At 43.5% G+C, this 17,489-nt stretch overlaps 1 protein-coding gene across 1 annotated transcript in view; it reads right to left on the reverse strand.

Moving 5' to 3' along the window:
• Positions 1 to 17,489, reverse strand: part of LOC126484459 (mutS protein homolog 4-like) — a 302,928-nt gene that overhangs the window by 127,923 nt on the left and 157,516 nt on the right. The gene's annotated exons all lie outside the window — the stretch shown is intronic.

Here is a 17,489-nt window from a genome sequence, read left to right on the forward strand (position 1 = left end):
AGAGAGAGAGAGAGAGAGAGAGAGAGAGAGAGAGAGAGAGAGAGAGAGAGAGAGAGAGGAGAGAGCGAGAGAGAAGGGGAGATGGGGGGAGGGGAGGGAGATGGAGAGAGAGGGGTACTCTTTTCAGGTTAGAATCAGGATTCAGGCACTCTGTTATGAAGGAAGCTCAAATAACAGAACAGTCCCACAAAATTACTAAGAATGCACAGAATTAAGTAAAGTTAGCTTATTTTAGAGGATTGAGTGATAAGGTAGAGGAGTTTCTTGTCTCGAAAATTTAGAGAACTCCCGAAAAGAGAGATATCCTGTGCCTATCTGACTATGTACCTACAGGGTTAGGTGAAAGATTGCACTCAAGCACCTTAGGGATTATGGAAAAGGAGGAGTTGTTACATATATTACGACAGAACATGAAGTACAAAAACATTGAGATAAGTAGATTTTGCAATGATCAGCACACAGAAGTGTGTGCATTCTCTGAGTTGTAGGTAGTTCCCACATTAGACTGGAAATTACTACATTATTCACTTTGTAATAGTGGAGGAAGAAATTGACAGCACAGCTCAACAGTAACTGTGTAATGGCTAATAAACTGCTGCAGGTTCTACACAGAATTTTATTATTATAACATTGCAGAAAAGTTCTAATAGAATGTAGATTGTTCTAACCAAACAGCACTATAATTTATTGTTGAACAGTACACATTCATGCAAGACAAGGTACAATACAATTTGTGATACACACATGGCTGCCGGAGCCTTGTGTTTCAGTCTACATAGTCATTCATTCCAACAAGGGGTGCTATCGGCCGGCTGGGCACACAACTGTGATTGTATTAGCAGGCCAGATGGCCTCTAGTGGCTGAATTAAGCATAAACTTCACACGTGAACTATCAAGCAGCACACACACAAAATTGGTAGTTACAGCACTCTTCTTCCTTTGTGAAGAACTGAGCACTGTGCTCGCATCTATTTCTTCTGTGGTCAATGTAGGTTGTTGAGTCATGTGTAGGGTTGAAAGTAGAGTGAGCACAGGCATGTGTGAAGTCCGCCCCCCTGTGAGAGGCTGTATGGGAGGACAGGTGATGTTGGTTCAGCTTCAGTTTCCACACTTGAGTCCAACACCAGGGAAGGAGGTTACAGTGAAGATGGCAGAACAAGCAGTGCTGGCTATGATGGAGGCAGCAGCAGGAGAGGCGTCTGCTGTGACAGTGTGGGTGCTGGGGTCCAGCTGTGGTCCCCAACAGCTGAAGGGGGCACCCACAGCAGAGGAGACAATTGTGGAAACATCAGTAGGGGCAACAGAGAAGGAAAGGGCACTGGTTGCAATTTAGGAGACAACCAGGCAGACGGAGGATGCAGGGGCCTCGGCGGCTCACCTGGTGTGCAGCTGCCATGCTAGGTCATAGCTGGTCGAAGTGTAATGGCGCCTTCCCCTCAGTCCTGCAGATGACACGGAGGCATCAGCAATGTGTACTGCTGGCAGCTATTTTGGCCAGAGGCCAAACTCTCAAGCCCAAAGAGCTGTGCCAGGCTAGAAGCACTGTAGCACCGGTGCCAGCGGACAGCCTGGCATTGGCCAAAGCAGATGTACAGAGTCTGGGGCTGACAACTGTGCAACAACACTCCCAGACTCTTGTCCCCAACAAGGCTGAACCTATAAGAACTGAGGAACTAGTAAAGAGCTACTTCTGGTATCAAATCCAAAATGTATTCTTTCATCTGAGTCTTAATGTTCAGACTAGTTGTTCTGCTTCCCTGTTCAATTGAGAGTGAAAAGAAGGACACCATTTTTTAGAAACTTTCAAATTCCTGAGAAATGAACTGGGGGTCATTGTCTGTAACTAATATACATGGAAGACCTTCCATTGTAAAAGTTTTTGACAAAGCAGAAATTTTTGCACCACAGAACTAGACAGACAACGCACCACATATGGAAACCTAGAATAAGCATCAATTACAACAAGCCAGTAGAAATTCAAAAAAGATCCTGCAAAATCTACATAATTTCTTTCTCAAGGCTGCTTTGGATCCAACCACAACAACAAAAACCATGGGGAGTTGCCTCATGGGCGGCACACTGTGGGCAGGCTGCAACAACTCGCACTATTTCTCCATCTATGTCTGGCCAAAAGACGTGTCTTTGTGCTAACACTGTGTGACACAACCCAGTGGTTCACATCTAATAAATGCATAACCTCACGCCAAACGGCAGACAGGACTTCAACCCAGGGAGCTGTATCTCTGTAGCTAACAGCAGTTCTTTGTCTCAAATAGAAAGATAATCCTGTAATACAAAATAATTTCTGAAAGGATCAGAAGCACATGCCAGAGATTTGTCTGGTCCAGCTGAAAAGTGCTCAAACAAGGAGCTGATTGCAGCTTAGATTTCAACAACTTGAATGCCTGATCACAAGCCAGCAACCAGTGGAAAGGAACATCTTTATGTAATATTGCATGGAGTGGTTTTGCCACAGTAGCAGCATCCAGCATGAATTTGTGGTAGTACACAATTTTGCCTAAAAATACGTGTAATCCTTTGATGGAAGTGGGGTGTGGCAATGCAGCAATATTATCAATATTTTGGTGCAATGGTGTAATGCCAGAATGTGACATTTCAAAACCTAAATAAAAAATGGATGACTGAAAAAACGTGTCTTTTCTAAATTGCACTTTACCCCTGAATACTGTAAAACAGAAAATAGAGCAAGAAGGTTCTGCACATGTTCTTTTGTAGAGGCACCAGACACTACCATGTCATCTAAATAGTTGATCAAGCCTGAAACTGATGAATAAGTTGCTCTAAAAAGCACTGAAACAGAGCTGGTGCACTTGCCATACCAAAAGACAAACACTGGTACTGATAATGCACAGACGGGGTTTGATAACTAGAAGACATTTAGCTTCTTCTAAATATGCCTTGGCCAAGTCATTCTTTGAAAATAATGGCCATTTGACATCTTGCTGACAGCTTGTCAGGATGCAGCAAAGGATAGGTATCAATGATTGACTGTGTATTAATACAAGGGTGGTTTGAAAAGTTCACGTGATGTTCATTGGACTGTTGCCTGTAAACATGTGCCACGTCACTGCTCTTGAAAGAGACCTGTGGCAGTGACGTGACTCTGTTGGTGCTCCAGTGTAGTGATTTGCGAAGATGGAAAAAATTGAGATTCGAGCAGTGATTAAGTACTTCGTAAAGATAGGTGTGAAAGCAAAGGACATTCATGCTGATTTCCAGAATACACTGGGGGCTCTGCTCCTTGATATTCAACTGTTGCCAAGTGGAAAAAGAATTTAAATTTGGTCAGGAGAGCTTAGATGATGATCCGTGCAATGGTTGGCCAAGATGTATCACTACTTCAGAAATCATTGCAAAAGTGCACAAAATGGTCATGGAGGATTGAAAGTGCGTGAAATTGCTCACACTTGACAGATGTCATCTGATAGGGTATATCACATTTTAACTGAAGAATTAGAAATTAAAAAATTACCTGCAAGATGGGTGCCGCGAATCTTGTTTTGTGTACCCGCACACATGTGATGTTGCCATGGCAAAATTACATCAACTAAGGTATGAGTTGTTGCCACGCCTGCCTTATTCACCTGATATAGAACTGTCAGACTTCCATCTCTTCCCAAAACTGAAAATTTTTCTTGGTGGACGAAGATTCACTTCAAATGAAGAACTGATAGCCAGAGTTGACAATTAGTTTACAGGCCTGAAGGAAACTCATTTTTGAGATGAGATCAAGGCACTGGAACTTCGTTGGACCAAGTGCATTAATTTACAAGAAGACTACATTGAAAAATAAAAAGAAAGTTTCACTGATGTAAGTACTTTTTTTCTATTCTGTTTCAAGAACTTTTCAAACCACCCTCGTAGATTTTTAAAAATTGTTAAAGCAAGAACAACAATGATTTATAGAACATAGTACTTTATAGAGCCAACATAAAATACAATGAAGAACAGACTGCAAATAGCATTGAACACAATGAATGGAGAATAGTAGTAAAGGTTATAGAACCGGCCGAGCACTCATTTGCGATCACTTAAATAATATTGTTTCTTTGGAGGTTCACCAGAGTGCACCAGGGAGATGATCCAGGTGGCCTCTATAAAAAGGCCTGTGTGAACTGTATGGATGCACGATCTCTGAAATCATGCACATTATGAGCGAAGGTACATCAAAAATCACCACAGCGGTATAATTTACCTGTAGGTTTTTTCTGTCACCACTAGTGTTGACCATTCACTGGAAGAAATACATCATGTGGTGTCACCGCCAGACACCACACTTGCTAGGTGGTAGCTTTTAAATCGGCCGCGGTCCGCTAGTATACGTCGGACCCGCATGTCGCCACTATCAGTGATTGCAGACTGAGCGCCGCCACACGGCAGGTCTATAGAGACTTACTAGCACTCGCCCCAGTTGTACAGCCGACTTTGCTAGGAAAGGTTCACTGAGAATTACGCTCTCATTTGCCGAGACGATAGTTAGCATAGCCTTCAGCTAAGTCAATTGCTACGACCTAGCAAGGCGCCATTTATCCTTTGCTATGTATCTAATGACGCACATACTGTATCAACAAGACCAATGTTCACCAATTCTGGATTAAAGTTAAGTATTCCAGCAGCTACGTACTTTTCTTTATAGCATTCATTACGTATCCTGTTTCAGACCTCACGCCAGCCTGCGTGAGTTTAAGCGCATGCCTTTCGGTTACCCGTCACTGTGGATTGGCTGTCTTGCCAGTCCACAACACATCAAATGATTGAAGATGATATAAGACTGCTTGTACTTGATCCTGTAAAGTTACCAGTATGGGCAGACCCAGAAAAAATGGGACCAGGCAGACTGTTTCATCATAATATGAGCCTGAAGTTTTGTTGCACGGCCCTCCAGGAGAAAACAGAGGTAAATTAAGCACAGAGAACATCTAACTGTTGATACGGAACTTGTTGAGAAACCAAATGCACTTCATCACTGATGGAAAATCAGTTAATGTAGTTGCAAAACGGTATACGTTCTTTTGTACAAAACGTACGGTCGATCAAAGTAATCGGGAGTGGGTTGCAACTTTGCAAGGCCTTACAAGGGATTGTGCTTTTGAGTGTGAATGTGGACTCCCTTATTCAGATACTATGATACGTGATGCAATTGCACAGAACATTTCTGATGTTCGTATACGGGAGCAAATTTTGAAACTCGTCAATCCCTCCCTTCAACAAGTGATAGACATATTGGATAGGCAAGACACACTTGACTTTGCTCAGGAATCATTTGAAACTTCGCCAGCTGTGTGTCACATTAACCGGCCCGTCGGGCGAGCTGCACGGAACTGTAAACAGCCCTCGCACACGTCCGAGCAGCCACGTGTCACACTCCAGCAAGCAAATGCAGTACTAAAATCATGCCCAGGGTGTGCTACTAGACATTCACGTGAGAATTGCCCGTCACGCCACGCTATTTGCTTTTCCTGTAATAAAAAAGGACATGTTCAAAGTGTTTGCCAGAAAAAGCTCAGATCGGACACTAAAAACCATTCCAGGCCCTTTGCTTCGCGCCGGAATCACACCAAGAATACTCAGGCTCGTGAACCTTCACCCATGGAAATTCATGTAGTTAATTCCACTCCGCCTAGTGCCACTCTCTCTAACAGTGCCTGTGTTCGTCCCCCAAAAAGTGTGCGTCGACATCGACGGAAATCACGTCAAGTCGCAAGTGATTCTGTACCAGTGTCTGTTCACGTTGCACGAGACAGTCACTCTTGTCGTCAGCAGGACAATAAACTTTTTGTAGACTTGGACATTGATGGCAATGTGATCCCATTCCAGCTCGATACCGGGGCTGCAGTTTCATTGTTCAATAAAGACACGTACAAACAACTGGGCACACCTCCGTTGCGTGCCGCAAATGTTAAGTTACATAGTTATTCAGGACAGCATATCCCTGTGTTAGGATAGTGCAGCCTTCTTGCAACATACAAGGGACAAACAAAACTTGTGTCATTTTACGTACTTCGTTCTTCTTCTGCAGTGAACTTGTTTGGTTTAGATTTATTTCAGTTGTTTAACTTGTCTATCGTCAATCAGGTCCTATCAGTGAACCAGACTGTGCCTTCAGCCAGTGTTTCTCGTCTATGTGAAGAGTTTGCAGACATTTTTGCACCAGACCTTGGTTGCGCTAAGAACTATAAAGCACATTTGGAACTGACAGTAAACGCGCAACCGAAATTTTTCAGAGCGCGCAATGTTCCCCACGCATTGCGTGATGAAGTCGCAAGAACATTAAACGATTTGGAATCACAAGGTGTGATTGAACGTGTGCTGGCTTCTCTCTGGGGCTCACCCTTAGTAATTTTCCCAAAACCTTCCGGAAAATTGAGACTTTGTATGGACTTCAAGGCTACGGTGAATCCACAACTAGTGATTGCGACTCATCCTGTACCCCGCCCGGAAGATCTTTTTGACAAACAGTGCCCGGGTAAATATTTTTCGAAGTTGGACCTAGCAGATGCGTACTTGCAAATACCGGTGGACGCCGAATCACAGCGCGTTTTGGTGTTTCACACGCATCTTGGTTTGTATCGATTCAAAAGACTGCCATTCGGGTGTGCATCCGCCCCTGCATTGTTTCAGCAATATCTGCAAACTGTTTGTGCGTCGGTCCCTACTGCAGCAAACTATCTGGACGATATTGTGATCTCCGGAAAGACGGAAGAAGAACATTTAGCCAACCTCCGAACATTATTTCAGGTCTTGCGACAAAATGGTCTTCGCTTGCGAAAGGACAAATGTGTGTTTTTGCTCATGACTTACCATATTTGGGACATGTAATCAATGCTCAAGGCATACATCCGAGTCAAGAGCACCTCCGTGCAATACAAGACTTGCCTTCGCCGCAGAATTTGATGCAGCTACAGAGTGTGCTGGGAAAAATTAACTATCATAACCATATCCCACATGCCTCTTCCATTTCAGCTCCGCTTCATCGCTTACGCCGCAAAGGTGTTCCGTTCGTCTGGACGACGGAACGCGAACGTGCCTTTCGCCAGTTGCTTGCTCATACTTGCCTTATGCCATTCGATCCCCAGAAACCCCTTTTGTTGATGGTAGATGCATCGGATTTCGGGATCGGAGCTGTGCTTGCCCACAAAGATGGATCACATGATCGCCCTATTGCCTTTGCGTCCAAATTGCTCTCATCAGCGCAAAGAAATTATTCACAGATAGAGAAAGAAGCTTTGGCTCTCGTATTTGGTGTTACTAAGTTTCATGATTTCTTGTATGGTCATCCCTTTACCATCATCACAGACCACAAACCTTTGACATCGCTTTTTCATCCGAACAAGCCTGTACCTTCACGTACAGCGCAGAAATTCATTCGCTGGTCTATTTTCCTCTCGCAGTACCGCTACGATATCTTGTATCGGTCCACTGCTAAGCACGGAAACGCCGATGCGTTGTCCCGTTTGCCTGTTGCTGAGGATAGAGCATTCGATTCCTCCGAACTTGCTTGCATGTTCATTGATTCGGAAACAGATGATGTGGTCAAATCGTTTCCGATTGATTTTCGTCGTGTAGCTACAGCCACAGCTGCTGACCCTGTCCTTGCTACCGTTTTGTGTTTTGTTGCTACGCAATGGCCCTTGTCAAAGTCACGGATTGAGGATCCGTTGGTTCGCCGATTTTTTGCTCACAAGGAGAGACTTTTTGTTCGACGTGGTGTTTTGCTGTTGCGTTCTGCTAATGATCAGTCCAGAGTCGTGGTCCCGTGTTCGTTACAGTCCTCTGTCTTATGGCTTCTCCACCAAGGACATTGGGGTATAGTGCGAACGAAACAACTTGCTCGTCAGCACTGTACTTGGTTCGGAATCGATGCTGCGATTACGAATATGTGCTCTTCTTGCATGGCGTGTGCCGCACAACAATCCGCACCACCGCGGAAATTCTTTGCATGGCCGAAAGCCACTTCCCCTTGGCAACACTTACACATCGATTTTGCTGGTCCATTCTGGAATGCTCGATGGTTGTTTGTGGTTGATTCATTCAGTAATTTTCCTTTTGTTATCAGGATGTCTTCCACAACGTCATCTGTCACCATCCAAGCGTTATCCGCTATCTTTTGCATTGAATGTCTTCCGCAGACTATTGTTTCCAACAATGGCCCACAATTCATGTCCGCAGAATTTCAGTCATTCTGCAAGGCCAATGGTATTCAACATCTGACATTCGCGCCGTTTTCGCCTGAAACGGTGCTGCTGAACGATTGGTCTGGACTTTCAAGTCACAGATGTTGAAGTTGAAAGAGTCACATTCGCGGGAGGACGCGTTATTGCTCTTTTTGTCTTCATATCGCTCTCAGCCCCGAGATGGTCGCTCGCCGGCTGAGTTGCTCCATGGTCGTCCTCATCGAACCTTGATGTCTTTGCTGCATCCGCCACATCAGGTTCCTGTGCAGCGGCAAACGCCTGCTTTTGCTCCAGGCGACGTTGTATACTTTCGCAACTATCGAGGTTCACGGCGTTGGCTCGCAGGGCGCATTCTTCGCTGCCTCGGCCGCGCTATGTATCTGGTTTTGGGGGCCTCTGGTGAGGTGCGTCGGCATCTCAATCAGCTGCGCCTCTGTCGTCGCCTGGGTTCTGCCGCTCCCCATCTGCTTTCAGCGACGGTGCCGTCCGGTCAGCGCCCTGGGGACCCATCTACTGGCACGCCTCATCCCCACGTGTTACCGACGCTGCCTTCCCTTTTGCCCCATGGCGACGTGCTGCCGCCGCAGCCGCCGCCCGCAGTGGACGCGTCGCTGCAACCGCCGGGCGCCTCCCTGGGTCCCACGCCGCCGATCGCTTCCCGTGACCAGCTGTCCTCCGGCATGGATCTCTTGCCCGCTCCGGACCAGATGTCGTCTTCGCCCGTCGGGTGCCCCGACGCAATGGAGGTCGACCCTTCGGCCCCTCCTGTCTCTTTACGGGCGCATACCCCGCACGTTGGCGTGCACCCTGGACTAGGTTTTCAGGCGTTTCCTAGCTCCCCTCGGACCGAATGGCCGGGTACGGGTGGCACAGCCTCGCCTGTTGTTAGGCTCCCCACCTCGTCGCAAATGTCAACATGGGGTCCTCCCCACGGCGGGCGGAAGCCTTATAATACAACCGTTCGCCGATTTGTGGTGCGATATTTCTGTGGTGTCACCTCCAGACGCCACACTTGCTAGGTGGTAGCTTTTAAATCGGCCGCGGTCCGCTAGTATACGTCGGACCCGCGTGTCGCCACTATCAGTGATTGCAGACCGAGCGCCGCCACACGGCAGGTCTATAGAGACTTACTAGCACTCGCCCCAGTTGTACAGCTGACTTTGCTAGGAAAGGTTCACTGAGAATTATGCTCTCATTTGCCGAGACGATAGTTAGCATAGCCTTCAGCTAAATCAATTGCTACGACCTAGCAAGGCGCCATTTATCCTTTGCTATGTATCTAATGACGCATATACTGTATCAACAAGACCAATGTTCACCAATTGTGGATTAAAGTTAAGTATTCCAGCAGCTACGTACTTTTCTTTACAGCATTCATTACGTATCCTGTTTCAGACCTCACACCAGCCTGTGTGAGTTTAAGCACGTGCCTTTCGGTTACCCGTCACTGTGGATTGGCTGTCTTGCCAGTCCACAACACATCAAATGATTGAAGATGATATAAGACTGCTTGTACTTGATCCTGTAAAGTTACCAGTATGGGCAGACCCAGAAAAAATGGGACCAGGCAGACTGTTTCATCATAATATGAGCCTGAAGTTTTGTTGCACGGCCCTCCAGGAGAAAACAGAGGTAAATTAAGCACAGAGAACATCTAACTGTTGATACGGAACTTGTTGAGAAACCAAATGCACTTCATCACTGATGGAAAATTTTAAAAGCATCTAAACGAAACAGATTTTCAATGTAAGCATTGTCCACAACTGGGAATGTTAATGAACAATCCACAGTCTTGCAAGTCACAGGCAGAAAACTGCTCAAGAATGGGAATCTGTTGTTTGTTATTACTCTCCAGCCTCTGTGACAACTGTAGTCAGAGGGCAGAACTGATATACACATAAAACGAGAATTCACCAACATTGCTGCTGCACTCATTTCCACCTGTACTCTCAATAGTTTGTTAAACTCACACACTTCAGGGTATAACTTGCTTCATGACACCGTCACTACTCACACACTGTTCACATCCATGTTTGTTTCATTCTCATAGAGGTTTGGAAAGGCATTACATACAGAAGCAGTGTGTCCTTTCCTATGGTACCAATTACACATTGCCAAGCACTTGGGACAAGTGGTTCATTCATGTTCAGTAAGCAGTGTGGGCATAAAGTTAGCAGGGCACAGGGCTACTGCTATTTTGATGTGGACTACTGTTGACACGAATGACGATTACCTATGAAATGCTCAGCCATCTGCTGGATTGCTGCAATAATGTCTACATTCCCTTGCAAACTGACTGAAGACTGAGAGGAACTTATTTCTGAAACTTCAGACCAGGCTTCTATCTGACTACATGCAGCCCATGAAACTTCAGATGACTGAGCTATGTTCAATACTTCCACAAGCGTAGGATTTTCACATTATAGAGCTCGCTCTTGAACTTTCCTATCAGGAGCAAAACACATGATTGCATTACAAACTATTTGATCTGCATAGGATTTCTTATGAACATTTGTCACAAAATTACAATGATGGCTAAGTCCTTGTAGTTCTGCTGCCCATGCCATATATGATTGTTTTGGCCATTTTTGGCAGCAGTAAAATTCTACATGAGCAGCAATAACATGAGTACATTTACAGTGTTAGGTAGAGAGTAATTCACACATATGATCAAAAGAAAGATTTGAAAGCTCTTGTATGGGGATGAGCTGGCACAACAACTGATATGTGCAAGATGAATTCCATGACAAAAAAAGGGCTTTGCACAAGTTTATGTCTGTTATCCCAAATGCCTGGAAATGTCATCATAGACATTTTTTCTAAGCATCCCAGTCTTCTTCTGCATCATCATATGCAGTGAATGTCAGCGGATACGTAGTTGACGGCGCTGCAGGTTGTGTCAGTATAGTCATTAAACTGGAAATCGCAATTGTCAGTGATTGCTACTGCTCAAGAAGAGATTTAAGCACTGCCTCCATGAAACATGAGAATCAAACTCAAAGGACCAATGACTGAAGTGGAACACATGGATTCAAATACTGTACTCATTGCCAAAAAGTATTCTAACTAAAGAACACTAATTCAAATTCACTGCTCAAACAGTATACACATACGGAAGACAAGGTACAATATTATTAGCAATACACAAGTTGCCAGCAAAGCCTTGCACTCCGGCCTTAATAGTCATTAGTTCCAACAGTGGGGTACAGCTGGCAGACTGTACATGCAACTGCTGTTGTATTAGCAGGCCGGGTGGCCTCTAATGGCTGAATGAAGCACAAACTTCACATGCAAACTATGAAGTGGTGCACACACAAAATTGATAGATTTGAGATTAAAGGAGATCACTCGCTGAAAAGCAGAACCAATGATTTGTCAATAGGCACACACAAAAGAAATAAAACTTGCTAGTTTTCAGACCTATCCATTGACTCACTAGCTAACCATCTCTAGTCAGCTACCAGGAATTCCTTACCTCCAGCTCGGTCTCACTGTCCTTTCCCGGGCCCCTTCCTAAGAACACACCCTTTCAGCAGAAGAAAAGACAGCAATAACAAACCTGCAAACAGATCAAGACCTAATCATTCTCCCTGCAGATATAGGCTCCATTACTCTTGAGATGAAGTGCTGTCACTGCCAGCTTTCTGACTCCTCCACTTACAAGCTCTGCCAGAATGATCCCATCCCTGAAGTCCAAATAAACTCCAATCCCCAATGAAATCCGTAGGCCCATCCCAGAACTTCTCAGCTGAGTCCACCTCCCTCCTCACCCTAACAACATTCTGCATATCCCCCTTCTACATACTCTTCAAAATCCACAATCTAAATAATCTTGGATGCCTTATTGTATCGGGCTATTGTGCTCTCACTGAAAGAATTTCCACTCTTGTCGACCACCGCCTCCAACCAATTTCCTGAAACCTTGCCTCCATCATCAAAGTATTAACCACTTCCTTGATCAACTTTACACCATGCCCACACCTTTACCTCATGGGTTGATGCCACCTCCCTATATACCAACATCCCTCTCGCCCATGGCCTTGCTGCCATCAAACACTACCTCTCCCAATATCCTTCAGGCTACAAACCCACCAACTCATTCCTTATATGTCTTACCAACTACAGCCTGACCCACAACTACTTTTGCTTTGAAGGGAAGGTTTACAAACAAATCTGCGGCATTGCTATGGGCACCCGCATGACACACTCTTACACCAATCCCTAGTCTGATTCAGGTTTATTGATGATATCTTCATGATCTGAACTCAGGGCTGCGATCCCTTATCCTCATTCCTTCACAACCTCAACATCTTTTCTCCCATCTGCTTCACCTGGTCCTCCTCTAATCGACACGCCACCTTCCTGGATGTTGACCTCTACATCACTGATGGCTCCATCCACATTAAACCCACTAAGCACCATCTGTACCTGTATTTTGACAGATGCTCTCCCTTCAACACCAAAAAATCCCTCCCGTACGGCCTAGTTAACTGTGGATGATGTATCTGCAATGACAAGAACTACCTTGCCCAGTATGCTGAAAGCCTCACAAAAGCCTTCACAGACAGGCAATACCCCTCAAACCTAGTCCACAAACAGATTTCCCATGCCATATCCTCACATGCTATTGTCCACCCACCTATATAACATCCTGGTCCATACCTCTGCCACTCTTATACCCAAACCCTTGACACAGCGGTCACATCCCCATGGAAAATCCAAGAGCAAGAGCTGTCCAATCCATTCTCCCAGCACTTCCTACTCCAGTCCTGTCACAGGCTTATCCTACCCTATCACAAGCAGGGCCACATGTGAGAGCAGCCTTGTCGTACGAGTTCTGTCCAAAAAATTCCGGAATATTTGTAATTTTCCACCAATGGTGTGTTGGAGCGAAATGCCGTTGGCATCCCTACACATGATTGTGTTTAATGTGTAACTGCCGGAAGTTTCATTGTTGTATGTCAGTTATGTATTGTTCAGTGCTCCATTGAGTAGAATGCTATGTTGCACAGCTTGCAAATTACAAGCTTTCAGAGTTAGAGCAGCTACTCCTCTGCACTAAATTTTGTGTGAAACTCAAGAAAACCTTTACAGATACACAGTAAATGATGCAGGAAGCGTAAGGTGACAAGTACTTAAGCTATACTTGGTGCTAACAATGGTTCACACAGTTTAAATATGGTCAGACAGAAGTTAAAGATGACCCTCATTCAGAATATCCTTCGTCTACTGACAACACTCATGTCAGGAAGTCAACGAAACTGGGCATGCCAATCAAAGACTGACTGTATGAGAGATTGAAGAAGAATGTAATATTTCATTTGGAACATGTCATAAAATCCTGACATAGCATCTCGGATTGCTTCATGCTGCTGCCAAGTTCACCACAATGATCATGAGTCAAGACCACGAAGACCTTTGCCTCGCAATCTGTGCAGAGATTTAGGATTGTGCCAATGAGAATGAGATGTTCCTTAAGAGAATTGTAATTGGTGATGAGATTTGGGTCTATGGTTGGGATGTTGAGACCAAGGTCCAATCTTCACAGTGAGTGGTGAAATAATCTCCAAGACCAAAAAAAGCTTGTCAGGTCAGGTCACATGTCAAAGACATGCTAATAATTTTCTTTTACGTAGAAGGATTAGTTCATCATGAATTTGTGCGAGAGAGACAAACTGTTAATTGATGGATGTTAATTGATTATGTTGTGATGCCTGCAAGAAAATGTGAGAAAGAAACAGCCTGAAATGTGGCAACTCAATTCATGACTTTTGCGTCACAGTAACACACCCACACATTCATTCCTCTCAGTGCCTGAATATTGCACAAAAGCCAAAATCACTGTGCTGCCTCATTCTCTGTACTCTTCAGTCTTGGCTCTTTCAGACATTTGTTTTAATTTCCAAAGTTGAAAATCCCATTGAAAGGACAAAGATTTGCAATGACAGATGAGATAAAAGAAAATTTGCAGACAGCAAGAGGAAAGGCACTGGCACTGTCAATCTTGCTGGAACCATATAGAGTCACATGTGTGTGTGTGTGTGAGCTTTTTACTCTAGTTCATCAAAGGATAACTCTGAAAGCTAGCCAGTTTTCTTTCTTTTGAGTGTGCCTATCGACAACTCAATGCCTCTGCTTTTCGGTGAGTGGTTTCCTTTAATCCTTAAATACTTTTATTATTATTATTACTATTGTTATTAGTGGCAGTGATCAGGTGCAAAGCACTGACGCCAGATTCTTCCAGGTTCTGTCAGTTCAGAAATAAGTAGTCCAGCAATCAAGTGATTTACAAAAACTGGGCCTAAGTAAAGAGCCCAAATTTTAACTTGATTGTTTTTACATGGAGGCACATGGTTTGCTAGGGACATGAATGGTACAGAGGCAGCATGTTTTATTTCAAGTTTATACTGTCAGTGGGGGATAGTTTGCTTTCTCTTCTGATAAGGAGTTGTAGGTAGCATTCACAATCCACAGACAATTGCTTCATCATTATATAAAAAATAGATTGTTAGAAATAAGCATTATCAACTGTCTCAATGACTCTTTAGGTAGTGGTTTAATAAAATACCTACATAAATTAAATATCATTTATCTTTCATTACTTCAAAAATGAAAATATTCAAACTTAATTCTCTTGCATTCTTAAGTTTGGTTAGGGGGGAGGAGGAGGGGGAGGGAGAGCATTGGATAATACCTGATTGCACTCAGGGGTAATGTTCTTAAAAAGGTTGGGAACCACTGCTCTCTATACAATAAATGTGTGTGTGTGTGTGTTTTTAGGAGAGGGAGAGAAAGGCATTTAACGTAGTTAAGTATGAATCTTTATATGGAAAAAGCCTTAAGAAATCATCTACACAAGCAGCATGTTGCCATATTCTCCACTGAGAAAGCACACTGTAGCTGTAAAACATGCAATTAACTAACTTGTGGTCTTCTGCTGCTCCCCCATGAATCAAAGAAACCTGTGACCATTTGTGCTGTCCTTTTTTATGTACATTGAACATCCCCCATTAGTCCTACATCAGTAAACCCTCAATTCTTTACATAATTTAACTCTCATGCATAAAAAAGCTTTAAATGTGTGATTACAAATGAATTAATGTCTTAAATATTGGACATTTGTTATGTAAGTGAGAAAAATTTTGAAAAAGGTTTTAAAGTATGCTTAAACTTTGTTGGAAGTTGGTAAGTGCATTCATGAAACATTAGATAAATAAAGTCTGAATAATGCATGGTACATTTTAAGCAGAAGCAATTTTTCATGCAGCTCAATGTTTATGGTGGCATATCTCCTGAATTGTGTGTCATACAGTGTTGTAATTTTGCAGGTACATTCAGTGGTAAATGTAGATTCTCTATCCACACTGTGTTGTGAATAGAGTTGGTACTGAAGAAGTAATAAATTAAAATGCTACATCTAATCTGTATGAACAGCAAAAATGTAGCAAGGAATAAACTTTTCTCCATTCATCATTCTGTGTGTGTGCGGGAGAGGGGGGGGGGGGGGATCAGGAAGAAAAAGTTTCTGGTCTTATTGTGTTAAACTTTTAACATAAGATTATACCTCTTAATGAGTATATTGTATGTCGTGTGACTAGGGCCTCCTGTTGGGTAGACCATTTGCCGGGTGCAAGTCTTTCATTTGGACGCCACTTCGGCGACTTGCGCGTTGATGGGGATGAAATGATGATGATTAGGACAACACAATACCCAGTCCCTGAGCGGAGAAAATCTCTGACCCAGCCAGGAATCGAACCCGGGCCCTTAGGATTGACATTCTGTCGAGCTGATCAGTCAGCTACCAGGGGCGGACATGAGCATATTATGATAGCATTTTAAATCTGATCAATAACTACATGAAATATTGAGAATCGAGTTTTTGATGACCCTAGAAGGATAGGCAAAGTGCAACATGTACCAATGTTCTAAGATGGGATGCAAAAGTGTTTTGTACTAAATACTGAGACAAGAAATCCTGCATCCACCAGACTGCCTAGATACATGTCTTTCAGGATGTAACAAGAAAAGCACTAGTTTGGTTTCCATTGACTGATATTTTTGGAATCCATGATGGTTGTCATGGAGGAGGTTGTTCTGCTTGAAATATCTCATTATATTTGAGTTACAACAAATGGACATCAACAAAACTGGACAATAGTTTTCTTGACCATTTCTGCTACCATTCTCGTAAACTGATGTGACTTACACTTTTTTCCATTCACTCTGCATAGTGTCTTGTCTGAGGCATCTAGAGCATATTATGATTAAAATGGGAGCTAACTCAGTGGTAAATTCTTTCTGGAATCTGACGTGGATTCCATTGGGCCCTGGAGTCTTGTCCCATTGTAGCAATTTCAGTTTCTGCGTTTTTCAGCACCACTGACACAAATATCTAATCGTTCATCTTTTGCAATGGTGCAAGACAGTACTTCTGTATCTTACTTTGTAAAGTCCATAGGAAAGTTCTGGTAGAATAGTGTGTATGTGTATGTGTGTGTGTGTGTGTGTGTGTGTGTGTGTGTGTGTGTGTGTGTGTGTGTGTGTGTGTGAGGGCGCGCATGTGTATGTGCGTATTTTACTCAAGCTCAAAGAAAGGATTACTCTGAAAGGAGGTAGCAAGTTTCCTCTCTTTTGTGTGTGTCTATTGATGAGTCAATGCATCAACTTTTTTATTGTGTGGCTCTTTTAATTCAAAAATATTTGCTTGTTAAAGGAACATTTAAAAATGGAGTTCAGCATTTTGGCTTTAGCTTTGTTGTTCTCAATTTTGGATTCTGTTTAATCCTAGAATGTCTGGGACACTAATTTTGGTGCCATTGACGGCCTTTACATATGACCAGAATTTCTTTCAGTTTTGTGATAGATCCTTGCTAAGATTCTGATATGGTAGTCAGTGCAGGCTTCACACATTACCCTTTTGGCAGCTAAATGCATTTCATTCAAAATCTCTCTGTCTGTAGCTGAATACTTTGTTTCACAAATATTATACAGTAGTCTCTGTTTCCTTAGGAGTTTCTTTACACTATTGATTATGGAGAATTTCTTTACACTGTTGATTATGGATTGTTCCTCCCAACATAAAACTGTTCTACTAAGTGCATATCCATCCAGCTCAAACTTGAGCCACAATAGCTCTACATGCTCTTCACACAGGTAAATGTACACAGTTCCTCTCTCTGATATTTGTGACTGCCTCTTTATCTAGTTTACTGAATGTGTAGCTCTTGCTAGTCATTCTAGTTGCTCTTTGTACATTATTTACTAAGTGCCTCATGCTCACAGACACCAGTTTA

The sequence above is a fragment of the Schistocerca serialis genome, chromosome 1 (assembly GCF_023864345.2).
Source record: "Schistocerca serialis cubense isolate TAMUIC-IGC-003099 chromosome 1, iqSchSeri2.2, whole genome shotgun sequence".
Lineage (NCBI taxonomy): Eukaryota > Metazoa > Arthropoda > Insecta > Orthoptera > Acrididae > Schistocerca > Schistocerca serialis.